The sequence below is a fragment of the Halichoerus grypus genome, chromosome 2, assembly GCF_964656455.1.
Source record: "Halichoerus grypus chromosome 2, mHalGry1.hap1.1, whole genome shotgun sequence".
Taxonomy (NCBI): domain Eukaryota; kingdom Metazoa; phylum Chordata; class Mammalia; order Carnivora; family Phocidae; genus Halichoerus; species Halichoerus grypus.
In genome coordinates this window covers 30,652,790-30,670,084 of record NC_135713.1, presented here as the reverse complement: position 1 = coordinate 30,670,084, position 17,295 = coordinate 30,652,790, and the positions used below count along the sequence as shown (strand labels likewise).

Genomic DNA, 17,295 nt, shown 5'->3' with positions numbered 1-17,295 from the left:
GTAGTGCTTACTGTTTATGACTGATGGATGAATTGATTGATTGATTGATTGACTGATTGATTGATTAAAGGAAGGTAAGGAAGTTTAATTTAACGACAATTTGTTAAAATCCCACTTAATCCCAATGGTAGTCTCTCACCATAGATTATAATTTGAATACTCCAGTTTTTCCAGAGTTTGAAGAAAAGTTTCACCAATGGCAAAAAAGCATGAAACCACTGGGCTTTCTGCCACCTGCGCCCCCATCGGCTCATATAGTCCAGCACCCATTTCATCTCCCAGCGGCAGATGCAATTAAGTCCCAAATAGCCCACGTCTTGGAGTGGAGCTCCCAAATCGACAGCAGGTGGGCAGCCCCAGGTGTGCAGGCAGATTATAGAACCAAAGCCTTCTAGGTCCTCCCCTCGTATGCCAGGGGCAGAGTGGCAGGCAGGGGAACCTCATTTGCGTTTTGCCCTTATAAATGTCATATGCTTGGTGGGAATGTCAGCAGAAGTGTCCAGGCTGAACAGACACTTTTTAGTTCCCCTTATTCTCCCCCTTCTTACTCAATATCCTGAGGACTTAACAGAACTTAACTTGTCTCAGTCAGCCCAGTGGGGGGAGGGAGGGGCGGCTCCCTCAACCATTCCCCCGACATCCCCCTGCCGGGTCTGCAAGTGCCACAGCTCTTGGACTTTACGGGCTGAGCAGACACAACAGCCAAAAGTGAGGGGGGGCGCCCAGCCTCCTGGCCCCGGGAAGACTCACTAAATGAGGCCACCCTCCCACCTCATTCTGCAGGAGTCAGGTAACGGCTTCTTTCAAATAAATGTGTAACTTTTTACAGCAGGGAAAGGTGCCACCTCCAAATGCTGGCAGCATAGATTATGCTAGCTGAAATAACTACAGGAAAGTTCTGCTGGAAAATGGCAGAAGAGGTGGACATCGGACACTCCGATGCAGCCTCACTGCAGCCAGAAGGGTGATAAGCAGATAACAGTGTTTCTGTCACTCGCTGTTTCGTAATAGGGCCTGTCACATGTTCCTGTTCCAACCTCTGGTGTCGCGGGTATTAAGTGAGGTCCTGCAACAGAACCAGAAACGTGGTCCTATTGGGCACAGATGATTTCCTTCATCCTGGCTCCTGACGAGTGTGTGCTCATCCTTTTGAGGAGGAGAAGCAAATTTCAATTCCCCCTCAGAATTCACTGAAGATCTGGCAGGGGGTGGGGATCGGTGTGAAATTTCTACACAGGTCAGGGACGGGAAGCCACGCTGCCATCAACCCTGACCTCTCAGAAGGAATCCTGGCGAAAGGGGGCAAACGATGACAAAGGGCTACAAATGATCTGAGGAAATCTTTCACAATCACAGTAACTAGAAGCAAAATTCGGTTGGAGCCTTTGGCCCTCGCGTATGAATTTCTGCCTCTTCTGAAGAATTCATTAGGCCTCCCCTCCTCCCCCCACCTTTTAATTAAAGTTATAATGAGGTAATTCAGAGAAGAGCATGGGCCTCTTACTCAGCCTCCTAGCAGCTGTGGGACTTTGGGCGAGCCACGAGCCGCTCTGTGCCTCAGTTTCCTTCTCTAAAAAGTAAGGGTAATAGTAGTACTTACCTCAGAGAGCTGGTGTGAGTCTACAGTTATATGAACTTATTGGGTACTAATACGGAATCAGAGATCGTTAATATTTGCCACTTGAAATATTTTGGCATTAGGTAGAGACCATTCCATGTAGAAAAATAGATGGGTTTATGAACACAAGGCAAAGTCATGGCTGTGGACTCTCTGTCTATGTTGCAAGACTGTCAGAAAAGATTTATGTGTAGACAAAACAGACGTGCATACACAAGGCAAGGCACAAACTTGGAATATTGTAACACCCAAGAAAATACTGATAAATGATAGGTGAGGGGCAAGATGAAGACTTTGTTCTTTCCAATAAAACCACATCTTTAAAAATCCTCCATTAAAAGTGATCAAAAAAAAAAAAAAAGTGATCACAAATATCAAAGGAGTCGCAGTGAATTCAAGAGACCCCCTGGGAGAAGTCAGCCTTCTGTTTTAAAAAGAAAAGCCTGGGAAGGATTCCATTTCTTTTGGGGAATTATTTTCAAGGCTCATATTCATGCTGCCTGCTTGTCATTTCCATCCATTTAACTACCAGGGGCTTCATATGCTCCCCAGCTCCTGCCCCAATCCAGAGGGCCCTTCTTTGGACTGGGAGCTCAATAAAGCTGGTTTCCAGGGGGAATTCACTCTTGAAAGTTATGGCAGCCTCATGGAGCGGCCACACTGACACCTAGTGGTCTGAAGGCTAAGTGCAAGCAATTGCTTAACCCATTTTAATCTTATTTTTATCAAAGCTCAGGGTCAAATATGTCCCAGGCCTTTATGTCTATCCTTGCTGAGTGCCAAGAGGTGGAGGTTGGAATCATTTCTGTATCCAGCCACTAGGAATAAACCAAATATGTATATGTTTGGGCAGAGATAAAAATCCAATGGGAAGTCTTAGAAACTGAAATTAACCTCATCAGAAGCTGGTGGCTGGTTTCTCTCATAGATTTGGAGAGTTCAGGGCTTGTCCTGTTTTTCTACTTCCGCTAACTGGCCTCCTTACTTGCACAAGAAACAGGCAAACCCATTGTGTATATAAATTCAATATATGCTTTATTAATAATATTGCTGAGTCCGCGCCGAGGATGTCGGTCAGAACTGTGCCTTGACCTTGCTTCCAGGAGCAGGTTAAAAGCCACTACAGCTCACCTGCTACATGTAACTCATTCCCCACTCTGTCTTTCCAAGCCAGGGACAATCCCAGCAGGATTGCCTGCTCTGGGGTGATAATAAATGGTGGGGGAGAAAAGGTAATCATGCAACAAGACTTGTTGCCCTTCATCGTGAACCTCATCCATGCAGGCACTTGGACATTCATAGAAAAATAGCACAAAGGGGTTTTGAACTTTTGTGAAGGTGGGCTTGTTGGTTTCCTGTGGCTCCTGCAACAAATTATCACAAACGAAGTGACTCAACAGAAATGTATTCTCTCACAGTTCTGGAGGCCAGGATTCTGAAATCAAGGTGTTAACCAGGCCATGCTCCCTCCAAAGGCCCTGGAGGAATATCATTTCCTTGCCTCTTCCAACTTCTGGTGGGTCCAGGCATTCTTTGGCTTATGGCTACATCACTCCAATCTCCGTCTTTGTCTTCACATGGCCTTCTCCTCCTCTCTTACCTTTCTCCCTTCCGTATTTTAGAAGGACACACATCCCTGGATTTAGTGCCACCTGGATAATCCAGGATGATCTCATCAGATGATCCTTAATTACATCTGCAAAACCCTTTTCCCAAATGAGATCACGTTCACCGGTTCTGAGACATGAACGTATCTTTTTTTGAGGGGGAGAGGGGGTTATCATTCAACCCACTATAGTGGTTGTAGAAAATTGAGAGAAAATTTAGAAAGACAAGAAACCATCATCTGTACCCCAATCCCACTTACCCATGCTGAATCAGGGTATCCCCCAAAAGTTACCTCAACCTTGCCGTTAAATTGCTATAATTCTTTTAGTAGGAGTTGATCAATGAAAATGTGAGGATAAGAGCCGAAGAGATCGAGGATCCCAGTGGATTTTTTCTTCAACTTCCTTCCCTTCAGCTTCATTTTACTTTCCATTGGACCATTTGTCTCACAGTTGATTATTTGTATGGGTAGTGAGGATGAGTTTCGAGAGTTCTAGAAGTGATCAAAACACATTCTGTGTGTGGTGGGGGTTGCCTTGCTGGCACAGTGGGAGACCTGTGTATTCACTTGTCTGTGTGTGTTTGGTTTTTTTTTTTTTTAATTTAATTTATTTAAACTAAAGAAAACCAAACAGTTCACTCATTTCTCCCAAACCCCCAGCCTTCACCTCTAGCAACCACCAATCTAGTCTCTGTATCGATGAGCTTGGTCTTTTTACTTTATTTATTTTTAGATTCCACATATAAGAGAGATCACATGGTATTTGTCTTTCTCTGACTAACTTATTTGACTTAGCATAATACCTTTGAGGTCCATCTATGCTGTCACAAAGAGCAAAATTTCATTCTTTCTTGTGGCTGAATAATATTTCACTGTTTATATATACTATAGGTTTTTTTTATCTATTCATTCACTGATGAACACTTAAGTTGCTTCCATATCTTGGCTATTATAAATAATGCTGCAGTGATCATCGGGGTGCATGTATCTTTTCCAGTTAGTGTTTTCATTTTCTTCAGATAAATACCCAGAAAGAATTGCTGAATTACACAGTAGTTCTGTTTTTAATTTTTTGAGGAAACTTCCTACTGTTTTCCACAGTGGCTGAACCAATTTGCATTCCCACCAACAATGGACAAAGGTTCCCTTTTCTCTACATCCATGCCAACACTCGTTACCTCTTGTGGTTTTGGTGTTTTTGTTTGTTTTTTGTTTGTTTGTCTGTTTGTATGTTTTTTGATAATAGACATTCTGACAGGTATGAGGTGATATCTCATTGTACTTTTGATTTGCATTTCCCTGATGATTAGTGATGTTGATCATCTTTTCATGTGTCTATTGGCCATCTCTATGTCTTCTTTGGAAAAATATCTACTCAGATCTTCTGCCCATTCTTTAAATTGGTTTTTTGTTTGTTTGTTTGTTTGTTTATTGCTATTGAGTTGTATGAGTTCTTTATATATTTTGGATATTAGCCTCTTATTAGATGTATGACTTGCAAATATTTTCTGCCATTTAGTAGGTTGCCTTTTTATTTTGTTAATGGTGTCCTTTGTAGAAGCTTTTTAATTTGATGAGTCCCACTTGTTTATTTTTGCTTTTGCTTTGGTGTCAGATTGAAAAAGTCATTGCTAAGACCTGTGTCAAGGTCTTACTGCCTGTGTTTTTTTCTAGGAGTTTTATGGTTCCAGGTGCTACATTCAAGTCTTTAATCCATTTTGAGTTAATTTTTATGTATGGTGTAAGATAGTGGTCTAATTTCATTCTTTTGCATGTGGCTGTCCCAATTTTCCCAACACCATTTATGGGAGAGACCATTCTTTTCTTGTATATTCTTGACTCCTCAGTCATAAATTAACTTACCATATATGCATGGGTCATTTCTGGGCTCTCTATTCTGTTCTATGTGTCTGTTTTTATGCCAATACCAGACTGTTTTCATTATTATAGCTTTATAATAGTTTGAAGTCAGTTAGCATGATTCCTCCAGCTTTGTTCTTCTTTCTCAAAATAGCTTTGGCTATTTTTTTTGTGGTTCCATACAAATTTTAGTGTTGTTTGTTCTATTTCTGTGAAAAAATGCCATTGGAATTTTGATAGAGATTGTATTGAATCTATATATTGCTTCGAGTAGTATGGACATTTTAACGATATTAATTCTTGCAATTCATGAACATGGAATATCAAAATGACTTTAGTCAGTGAGGTGTGCTTATACCCCTCAAGTAGTTTTTTATTGTTTTTATTTATATTAGAAATTTGACATTGGTCCCTTTTTACATTTTTGCCACATTTATATGTAAGTCATTAAAAATATTCTCGGGGCGCCTGGGTGGCTCAGTCGTTGAGCGTCTGCCTTCAGCTCGGGTCATGGTCCCAGGGTCCCGGGATCAAGCCCCGCATCAGGCTCCCCGCTCAGCGGGAAGCCTGCTTCTCCCTCTCCCACTCCCGCTGCCTGTGTTCCCTCTTTCGCTGTGTCTCTCTCTGTCAAATAAATAAATAAAATCTTTAAAAAAAAAATATTCTCAATCAAACACAATTTCATCTGGACCGTAGAATGTATACATATAAGCTTGATCTTGTTGAAAGATAATTTTCTCTACCATTTTGAGTCACTTCCATTTTCCTCTTCCAATCACTAAAACTGAGATAAAAAGAAAGAAAATATCTCACTGTGGTACAATATCAAAGCAATTGTATCATCTACAAAGAGTTTTTGTTTACTCATTTTTCAGATACTGCTTAACTAATTTTACTACTTTTTTGTGGTAAAATATACAGAACATAAAATTTGCCATTTTAACCATTTTTAAATGTACAGTTCTGTGGCCATAAGTACATTCACACTGTTAGATGACCATTAATGCCATCCATCTCCAGAATGTTTTCATTTTCCCCCAACTAAAATTCTATACCCAGTAAACACTAACTCCCCATGGCCTCCTCCCCTCAGCCCCTGGTCACCACATCCTACTTTCACTCTTTACGAATTTGACTACTCTATGTACCTCAGATAAGTGGAATCATACAATATTTGTCTTTTGTGACACTTAGCTTACTTCACTCAGCATAATGACCTCAAGGCTCATCCATGTAGTAGCATTAATCAGAATTTCCTTCCTTTTTAAGACTGAATAATATTCCATGGTGTGTATATACCACTCTTTCCTCATCCACTCCTCCACTGTTGACATGTGGGTTGCTTCCCCCTTTTGACTACTGTGAATAATGCTACTGTGAATGTGAGTATACAAATCCCTGCTTTCACTTCTTTTGGGTATATACCCAGAAGTGGAATTGCTGGATTGGTTTTTGAGGAAACACCATACTGTTTTCCATAGTGGCTGCACCATTTTACATTCTCACCAGCAATGCACAAAGGCTCGATTTCTCCACATTTGTCGTCAACATTTGTTATTTTCTGGTGGGTTTGTTTTTTGTTTTTGGGGGGTTTTTTTGTTTTGTTTTTTTGTTTTTTAAGATTTTATTTATTTATTTGACAGAGACAGCGAGAGCAGGAACACAAGGAGGGGGAGTGGGAGAGGGAGAAGCAGGCTTCCTGCTGAGCAGGGAGCCCGATGTGGGACTCGATCCCAGGACTCTGGGATCATGACCTGAGCCGAAGGCAGCCGCTTAACGACTGAGCCACCCAGGCGCCCTGTTTTTTGTTTTTAATAATAGCCATCCTAATGGGTGGTTAAAATTTTAATTAAAGAAATACTTATTTTAAAATAATAGGTGACTCTCTTTGTAGTATCTTTATTCTTTAGGAAAACCACACTATTTTAAAAATCATAAAATAAGAAGGGATTTTGGTGTGTGTAATTTTTTATTTCTGTTCTTTGAATGAACCATAGATGTTAATGGTATTTTTTTCATTATTATTTTATCCAGGTAGAAGGAGTTATTTTATATGAATTCTTTGCTGTAAATCTGATTTTTGCCATGGGCCTTCCCAAATCATAGCCTCCTTCCCTAGCTATATCAGTTCACACCCTTCAACTTCCTGCAGCAGCCAGATGAAAAATAAACACCATCCTAGGGGAACAATGGATGAACTTTAATGGTGCCCCAGACCCCTGAATGGCCAGATGGAGGATTCATCTCACTGACTCTAGGGGGCAGTTGTTTGGAGGGAAAAGAGATCTAATATAGTCCTCTATATAAATGTACCACCCCCAGCCCACACACACAGACCAAACATCAAAAATAAAGCAAGCAGAATTGTTTGTCTTTGTCTTCTCTCACCCTTTTCAGATTGCCTGTGATGTTATAAAGTCAATGGATGTATTGGCTTAGAGCCCTACGTCCCCTGTCTTGCTTTGTCTCCTTGCTCATCTCAGATCTGCTATGATCACAACTGTGGGTAGAACAAGTGTTAACACATCATCTGCCATGATTAAATCATTAGGGTTAGGTGGAAAACTTTTTGGATCAGAATAAGAAATTTGTCTTGTGTGAGCTGAAGATTTAAATTCAAAATCGTAACCATACAAGAAGGAAAGAAAGTCATGATTCCTATGGTGTGTTGTGGCAGACACAGGATTTAGAGTTAGAAAACCTCAGTTTAGTTCTCTTTTCTACCATGTGCTTGAGCTTAGTTTATCCTTCTTTGACAATAGGAATAAACCAGGCTTTGGGAGGATCAAATAAGATATTGTGTGTGAAATTTTGCTTTAAAATGAGATTATTAGGGGACACCTGGGTGGCTCAGTTGGTTAAGCATCTGCCTTTGGCTCAGGTCATGATCCCAGGGCCCTGGGGATCGAGCCCTGCATCGGGCTTCTTGCACAGCGGGAGCCTGCTTCTCCCTCTGCCCCTCCCCCCTGCTTGTGCTCTCTCTCTCTCTGCCAAATAAATAAATAAAATCTCTTTAAAAAATGAGATTATTAGTTCTAATAATAGAATTAGTAACAGATATAGAATGCCAAACTCTAGCATTTTTCGCTAATTATACAAGTGTACACAGTTGGGGGGGGATATTGAGGTCATTTGTACCCTGAGATGAGTGATCTTAATTAAGCACAGATTTTAAACTAGATATTGGCAAAGTGTCACATACTAGAACCACTGGCACATTAGCAAGGAGTCACCAGTATTCTCAGAAGAAAATGAAGCAATGTATGAAGGAAGAGATAAGTGAAAACCCAGAGCAGCTAAAGCCACGAAACACCTTGGAAAGATGAGGGATCGGGGGGCGGGGGGGAAGAGGGTAGCTGGTGTTAAAAGCAGGATCTACACCATGAAAAGCTTGAAATTGAGAGCATCACAATTTTAATGAGAAAGGGTGCAACCTGCCCTGAAGAGCCCCATGGTGACAAAGGTGAGAGAAATTGCTCATCTCATGGCAGAGTCTTGTTACTGTGACTTATAAGAGAGAAGTGAGGTAAGAGGTGTGAGGTGATTGTACTGTTCACTCCTGATTACTAAATACTGAATGCATTTTCTTCAAAGTTCAAAAGGAGAGATGGAATAAGAATGGGAGGGGGGAATACGAGGAAGGGCTCACACTGCCATATTCTGTGGAGTGAGGTCTCTGTGGAATCTTCCGTAACCCTTCACTTCTTTTTTTTTTTTTTAATTTTTTTTTTCAATTTTATTTATTTATTTGACAGAGAGAGACACAGCGAGAGAGGGAACACAAGCAGGGGGAGTGGGAGAGGGAGAAGCAGGCTTCCCGCGGAGCAGGGAGCCCGATGTGGGGCTCGATCCCAGGATCCTGGGATCATGACCTGAGCCGAAGGCAGACAATTAACGACTGAGCCACCCAGGCGCCCAACCCTTCACTTCTTATGTCTAGTTTTACTTTCTCCATTCACACTCTCGATCCCTTGCTGCCACCTGTCTTGATCAGCTTGCCAACACCTTCCTCTTCTGAGCAGTTCTCTTCTCATAGAACTTTCACATGCTGGGAAGGAAGTTTCTAGAAAACCCCACAGATGGCCTCATCTCCCTACCCCAGCCCACTCCATGTTGGCCGTATACTTTCGGGTTCTAACTTCTTGTCAGGTGTAGAGCGGGAATTCACCGTCCAAGCTCCCATGTCTGTGTGTTTGCGCCTGTGCCGGGGGGGACGTGGAGGCTGAGAAAAAAGGAAGCAGAGCATTTCTGTTTTCTTTTTCCTGTGTCAAACAGCATCTTTCTCAGCCACCAAGAATTTTTACTTCAAATTTCATATGTTTTTAACAAAGTAAGTTTGGTTTGGCTGGTTTATACTACTTATATATAAAAATAGAATAACCAGGGGCACCTGGGGGGCTCAGTCAGTTAAGTGTCTGACTCTTGATCTCAGCTCAGGTTTTTCATCTCAGGGTCATGAGGTCAAGCCCCCATGTGGAGCCTACTTAAAAAAAAAAAAAAATGGAATAACCACTAGAAATAGCAGATGAAATTAAGATCTCTTTGAGATGACAGAGTAGGAGGCCCGGGAAAAATGAGAGGACTTATATTGCATAATTGTCAATACTTAAATATTATCTTAAGATCCAAATAAGCCACTAGTAAGATATCTGTGAAAACACTTTAATTATCTACAAGTTCATTGGTCAAAATGTAAATTCCTGAGAGACTGTTCTCTAATTTGATGTATTTAGTTAACTCAGGCTACATGAATTACACAGTGAGCAAATGTAAGTTAAATCTGCTATAAAACCTTTATAAAACGGAGTAACAGAATAAATGGTTCTGGGACTGTTTGTGGTTCTCTACGATCTGCATCGGACTCTATATTCTCTGCATCCTGTCACCATGCCATTAGCTTCAAAGAGTCAAAAACTTAGAGCAGAACAAATTTCAGAAACACATAGGAAGCCTTGTTGAACTTCCTTACCCATTTTGCGTAAGCCATCAGAAGCCATGACAAAGTCAAGACTGTGTTGGTGTAGGAGCTATTTAGTAGGATAACCAGAAAAAGGTTCGAAGGCTCTCATTTGTAGAAAGATGGTGATTTTCAAGCCTGGTCTTTAAAGACAGAAGGTACACAAAAGCCTAAAGGATCAATATATCTTGAGAGTCCAGGGTGACACCGAATTTGGAAAATGGGCCATCACCATCTGAGCTTTACCAGCCACTGAACTATCTTGCTTCCTCTGCTTCAATTCACCCTAAAGAGAGAACACAGTAGGAGCAAGGAGAGGATCCAGCGCAACAGGTGCCTGAGGTAATACAAGAGGGACTAATGATAGAGAGGTTTTCTGCTAAGGTACTTAGGCCAGCCTCCTGCAGGACAATGGCCGAGCTCCCCCCTCCGAGGGGAGCCAAGCAACAGCTCCCAGAGAGACCCCACTCATGCCAGGTGTCTTCTTCTGACTATATTACCCCTCACCACCCAAGGCCGGCTGCTGGGGTTGTCTGCAGTTCCAGCTTTAGCTTTACAAGTCACCGAGAAAAATGGGAGGGCTCGCCCCACTGCTTCCACCACCAGCTCCTCCTCCCTGTGCCCTTGCCCAGTCTGCAGCAGCCTCATCTTGCCCCAAGAACTCAATTTGTGGTGAGAAGCACGCTCCCACATCCTGTTGAAGAGGGGCCTGATGCTCCCTCCAACCTCAGAGGCTCAGCCAACTGGAATCCATCACAGCCCGTTCGCAATGAGGCGGAGACTCTGTTAGACAGAGAGCTCTTAAAAATAGAGTTGTGACAGGGGTTCAACACTCTTGAAGAAGCTCAGCAAGTCATGTCCCCAGCTATCATCTGTGTGCTTAGTCATGTGGAATTCAAGTAAACTCAGCCCATCAGCCAGTATAGTATGTGTGATAGACATTATGGAAAGAAATGTGCCAGGCATTAAGGAGTGCTTGTTTGAATGGGGGGTGGCAGAGGGGTGCTAGTTTTGAGGAGGAAAAATAAAACTAGTTTCCTGCTTTTACATCTCCTTGGGGAAACAGTATACACAGTAAGTACTTAAATTATGACCCATTAAGTACCTAAATATTTAGACAGTGTTAATGGGGATGAAAAAAAAGTGTACCACGGTTTCATTATCTCTAGTGCGACCTGCCTTCTACCATCTTGTAAGAAGTTGTCACAAGTACTGTATTTTCAGCCAACTTCTATTGACTCTTATCTTTACAACCAATACCAAGGAGAAAGGTTTTATTATGTAATTTCTGACAATAAACAGTTTTAAGAAAGCTTATTTTCAGATTAAAACAATTCCCTTTTCCAAGTTCACTGAGTAGAGATTAAATCTCTTTAAAAAGAAAAGACAACTTATCACTTCTGCGTGTGTACGTGCGCTCACCCACTCAAAAGGGGTGGAGGACTTGGTCGTGGGGAACATATCTGTTATTTTCTTTAATCTTGGCGATAGAAACCAGTGAAGTTGAATACCATTGCCTTGTGAAAGTATGAACTGCTTGAGTATATTACAAATTTTCACCAGCCTGCTTCCTACCTCAAGGATGGCAAGTTTAAGAAATTTTTTTTTTTTAAGATTTTATTTATTTTTCAACAGAGAGAGAGACAGCGAGAGAGGGAACACAAGCAGGGGGAGTGGGAGAGGGAGAGGGAGAAGCAGGCTTCCCGCCGAGCAGCCCCATGTGGGACTCGATCCCAGGACCCCGGGATCATGACCTGAGCCGAAGGCAGACGCCCAACGACTGAGCCACCCAGGCGCCCCAAGGATGGCAAGTTTATTTGGCTTAGGAAAGAACTTTCTATTTTCTCAGTCTTTTTATTATACCTTCTTATCAGTCCTTTGCTGAATAGGTTTGAGTAACATGAACCATCACCCTGGTAGAAGCTGGGCTCTCTCGTGCGGCACCCCACCCTCACCTGCCTTCATCCCTCTTCCATTCACTCTGACTACAATCTCTAAAGCCTTGGGCAGGCCTAGGGCTGGCGTACTGGAACGTTTTCTCTTTACATATGCACCTCCTTGCAACCTCCTGTTATCCTCTGATGTCACCATACCTGGAGTCCTGTTCCGGGTAATGGCGGCAGTAGTATGAACTAATTTTATTCTATGAGAAGAACCATCAATTCAGACCATAAGTCATGGGGAAAACATGACTTAACAATAAAAAAAAAGAAACAATAACATAATATGAAAGAAAATCCACATATAGTAAAATTCATCCATGAAGAAAGAAACAAACCAGTTTGGGTAAACTATTATTAATTGCTGTCTCCCTCATGATTAAAAGCATTACATGCAATCAAGAGCAAATCACTTTCTTCTCCTTTTCCCTGGGCTATATAGGGAAAAATAACAGCATCCATAAGAGTGGTTTGCTCTCCTCATGCTTTAATTACAAAAGTAACACAAACACATCTTAACAGAGGTAAAATGAAGCTTCAGTTATTTTAATGTTATTAGTTACCCATGATTCATGGCTGTTTTCTTTTGTGCTTTATAAATGAAACTTTGCGAAGATGAGACTTTCAAAGACATGGAACTTTGAACAATCTCTAATGGTAGTTTCTTTTTTTGTATTATTTAGGGGCTTGGGGGGCTTTGTTTGGTTTTTCTTACACAGTTATTGATAGGTTTTAGATTATATTCTATTACAAAAATTAAAGGCGGACTTTCTGGTAAGGTGTTTCCAATAATCCAGGAGCAATAAGATTAACTCGGGGCCTCTCGACTTCGGGACTATCTGGGCTGATAATATTTTGTTGAGGAGCTGCCCTGTGCATTGTAGGCTGTTCAGCAGTATCTCTGGCTTCTTCTCATCAGATGCCAAGAGCATTGCCTCAGTCAGTCGTTTCAATCAAAGATTTCTCCAGACGTTGCCAAAAAGGCTTCTCATTGAGAACCACGGGATTAATCTAATATTCAATATATATTTAAAAGTAAGAGCAGTGTAGGGGCACCTGGGTGGCTCAGTCATTAAGCACCTGCCTTCGGCTCAGGTCATGATCCCAGGGTCCTGGGAACGAGCCCCGTGTCAGGCTCCCTGCTCAGCGGGAAGCCTGCTTCTCCTTCTCCCTCTGCTCCTCCCCAACCAACTCGTGCTCACTCTCTCTCTCAACTAAATAAATAACATCTTTAAAAAAAAAAGTATGAGCACTATAAAAATAAATCCAAAACCAAGCAAAACCCTGTTATCAACGACAGTCATAGGGTGTTTTTAATTTTCCATATGAAAATATGTAGACAAACTGCTACAAAGGGAAACATTTTCTTAATGTGTACAGTTTCTTGATGTCTGTCCTAAATGTCATCTCAGCCTTTGTTTAAGTATGTACTTGATCAATTATCTTCATGTAAGTTGCTAAGAGCAAAGGAAGATTTTCTGGATTCTAGAGTTGTTAACTAGAAACCCAGAGGTTGTAACAAAACGCTTCTTACTAGCAGCAGTCTTCCTAGGGGCTGTGGCAAACGTGATGTTTATGCCAGGGAAGGCACATAATTCTGGGGAAGGAAAAATACATGGAGGCTAAAGGAAATTCATTTCTATCAAGAGCATTTCTACAATTACATCTGTGCAATTATAGAGCAATGAATGGGAGTAGTTTGGACTAAACACTATATAGGTACATAACAGACAGAAATAATAATGAATTGCTTCAAATGATTTTGGAAAAGAAACAAGTAATTTGAGATGAAATGTTTGATTTACTTCAAGTATCCTGAACTCTGAGGTCTTCCAGATGTAAAATACCTCTTCTTAAGAATAAGTAGAAGCCCAATCTTTAAATTATTAAGAGTTAAAAAGGTCCTGCAAACTAATGTCAAGTTTTATTAAGGGGAAACTAGATGCGAAGTATACTAGTACTCTCTGTACTATCTTCTCACTAAAACTGTTCTAAAAATAAAAAATAAAATAAAACCTATCTTTAAAAAAAAAAAAGGTTGTGCAAATAATATGCACTGATATGGATCAATTATAAGGGAAAATAACAGAGTTAATATTGAAAATGTTTAACAGCTGGAATCACATGAAGTCCCAGGCAATCAGGATGGTTGCTGATGTTATATCCAGTTGTGCGAATCACACGAAGTCCCAGGCAATCAGGATGGTTGCTGATGTTATATCCAGTTGTGCGAATCACACGAAGTCCCAGGCAATCAGGATGGTTGCTGATGATATATCCAGTTGTGCGAATCACACGAAGTCCCAGGCAATCAGGATGGTTGCTGATGTTATATCCAGTTGTGCGAATCACACGAAGTCCCAGGCAATCAGGATGGTTGCTGATGTTATATCCAGTTGTGCGAATCACACGAAGTCCCAGGCAATCAGGATGGTTGCTGATGTTATATCCAGTTGTGCGAATCACACGAAGTCCCAGGCAATCAGGATGGTTGCTGATGATATATCCAGTTGTGCGAATCACACGAAGTCCCAGGCAATCAGGATGGTTGCTGATGTTATATCCAGTTGTGCACGTGTGCGGCAACTCAATATTAGCTCTGGAAACAAAGCAGGCTGTGAAGCAGAAGTTTCCACTTGTGCAAAAAGTAGGAACAGGGCGCCTGGGTGGCTCAGTTGGTTAAGCGACTGCCTTCGGCTCAGGTCATGATCCTGGAGTCCCTGGATCGAGTCCCGCATCGGGCTCCCTGCTCGGCAGGGAGTCTGCTTCTCCCTCTGACCCTCCCCCCTCTCATGTGCTTGCTCTCTCTCATTCTCTCTCTCTCAAATAAATAAATAAAAAATCTTAAAAAAAAAAAAAAAGTAGGAACAGGAAGAATGCTTGTGTATGTTTATATATATTTGCATATGCACAGCTTAGAAATATACATAAGAAACTGAGGACAGTAGTTGCCTCTGGTGAGGGACTGGGTAAATTCACCATGTAATTTATTGTTTAAAGCAGGTCAATTTTGAGAGTAAATGTGAATGTTATTAATAGTTCTTCCAGGACAAGAGGCATAAACTTGTCCTATACTGGTAAGTCAGGATATATGATGCTCCTAGAACTGGGGCAGTAGGGCTTAGAGTTTCAAGGCTTAGAGTTGACTGAATTTTCACTCTATCATACAATGATACATGGCTCCTATACTCTTTCTAAGGTTTTTTTTAAGATTTATTTATTTATTTGAGAAAGAGAGACACACAGGAAGTGCACTAGAGGGGGGAGGCACAGAGGGGGGAGGGACAGAGAGAGAGGGAGAGAGAATCTCAAACAGGCTCCACGCTGAGCATGGGGCTCAATCCCCACGACCCTGAGATCATGACCTGAGCCAAAACCAAGAGTCAGACGCTTAACTGACTGAGCCACCCAGGCGCCCCTCTTTTTAACTCTCTTTAAAAGTAAAAAGAACCCTGGAAAATGGAATGGCTATTCAACCTACAATGAAATGGGAGAATGTTAAAAAAAATTTTTAATCTTTTTTTCCTTTCTATCCTTATCATTATGAAAGAAATCTAGCTATTATTGTTAAGATTAAGGGCAAATCTGGATATTGAAAATTTGGTCCAATAAACTTGTAACAATGAAAATGATGAAACAACTTCTAAAGCTAAGCAGTCAGAATAAGTGGTCACATAGTTGTAGAGTTTGGGCTATTGATTTGCCAGACATATTAGTGTAAGCTCAGGGGCTGCTCCCATTTCTTCAAAGTGTCCTACACAAGAATGTATTACTATTTCTTTCCCTATCTTCCAACATTCAGTGAAAAGTTTTGAAGTGTAGGTAAACCAAACTCAAACATAGTAACTCCATTATGTTTTCTAACAGTATGTTTGTTTCAGTCACATTGATTTAAAATTAGAATATAATGTAGCATAATGTACAAACTTGCCAAATCACTACATTGTTCACCAAAAACTAATGTAACGTTGCATGTCAACTATACTCAAAAATTCATAAATAAATAAATAAAATTAGAACATAATATTAACAATTATAACTTAAGAACTTGGTCACCTGGAGAAAATGATGCTATGTGAATAGTGAATTAGAAAAAATGATGTTGGCAGACAATCTTTGGATATATAGTACATGTAATCCTTAACCTACAAACTTTACGTGCATTAACCCATTTAATCCTGATTTAAGAACAAAATCCTGTGGAAAAATAGGTACTGTTATTATTCTCATTTTACAGATGAAGTAAACTGAGTCTCAGGGAGGTTAAGAAACTTGCTAGGATATGTGGCCAGTAAATGGCAAAGTCAAGATTGGAACCCAAGTCGATAATTCTAGAGCCTGGGTTATTAACCATGGTGCTACCTTGCCTCCTGGGTCTGGGCGGGTAGCTAAGAAACTTATGTTGCAATTCCAAATAAACCACTTCTGTATTTTCTAAATTAAAACCAGGATGTGGAGTTTGACAATGGGTTAGTGTGTTTCATGGGTTTTCCCCCATGAAATCCAAGACAAGAAGTTGCTGCAACTACGTAGGTTTTTGCTTTAATCCTTTGGTTACTGTTTCCTCTCCAGTGTAGTGACAGAGGAGGGCCAGATGATTCTAAAGGCTTCCCTTGCTGTATAAAATTAGGAAGCCCTTTTACATTACGAGCACTTTTGGGAGTGCCTTCCAGAGATTAGCTTCATCATCCTAACAGCCCCATGACACAGCATTTGATCCCTATGATAGAGGTGAGCAAACTAAGGCCCAGAGAATTTGTACACTGCCCTAGGTTAAACAGCTAGTAAGACTCAAACCCAGGCAGTCTGACTCCCTAGTCTGCATTATTAACTACTCTGCAATGTAGCCTCTTGTTATAAATCTAGAATAAATTACAGATCTAGAATATAAATTGCAAAATATAGAATAAGTCCAGAATAAAAGAGTTCTTCCCCGGAGACAGACTTTCTTACATGTGGGGAGCAAATTTATTTTCATTTATTTATTTATTTGAGAGAGAGCAAGTGCATGAGCATGAGCCAGGGGAGGGGCAGAGGGAGAGGGAGAAGCAGACTCCCCACTGAGCAGGGAGCCCGATGCAGGGCTCTATCCCAGGACCCTGGGATCATGACCTGAGCCAAAGGCAGATGCTTAACCGACTGAGTCACCCAGGCACCCCAAGAGCAAATTTTTGTATTAATACTTCTTTATGCATCTTGTGTTAAGCTTTGGAGTTCTCTGCAGCTGTGATCTCCTTGGGAGGGTTCAGGGAAGGACCCAGCTTCTCCCATTCCTTCCCCCGCCACCCAAACTCTCCCTATTCTGCCATCT

General features: G+C 41.2%; 1 protein-coding gene across 3 annotated transcripts in view; it reads left to right on the top strand.

The window, feature by feature from the left end:
• The window catches only part of FYB1 (FYN binding protein 1), a 148,067-nt gene that overhangs the window by 37,786 nt on the left and 92,986 nt on the right, over positions 1–17,295 (top strand). Inside the window, exon 1 of one of the 3 annotated variants that reach the window (XM_036111106.2) lies at positions 627–790. The exons of the other annotated variants lie outside the window; for them this stretch is intronic. The gene's annotated coding sequence lies outside the window, so the exon portion shown is untranslated. Of the gene's footprint in view, positions 1–626; positions 791–17,295 lie in introns of those variants that run through there. 3 annotated transcript variants of the gene reach the window in all.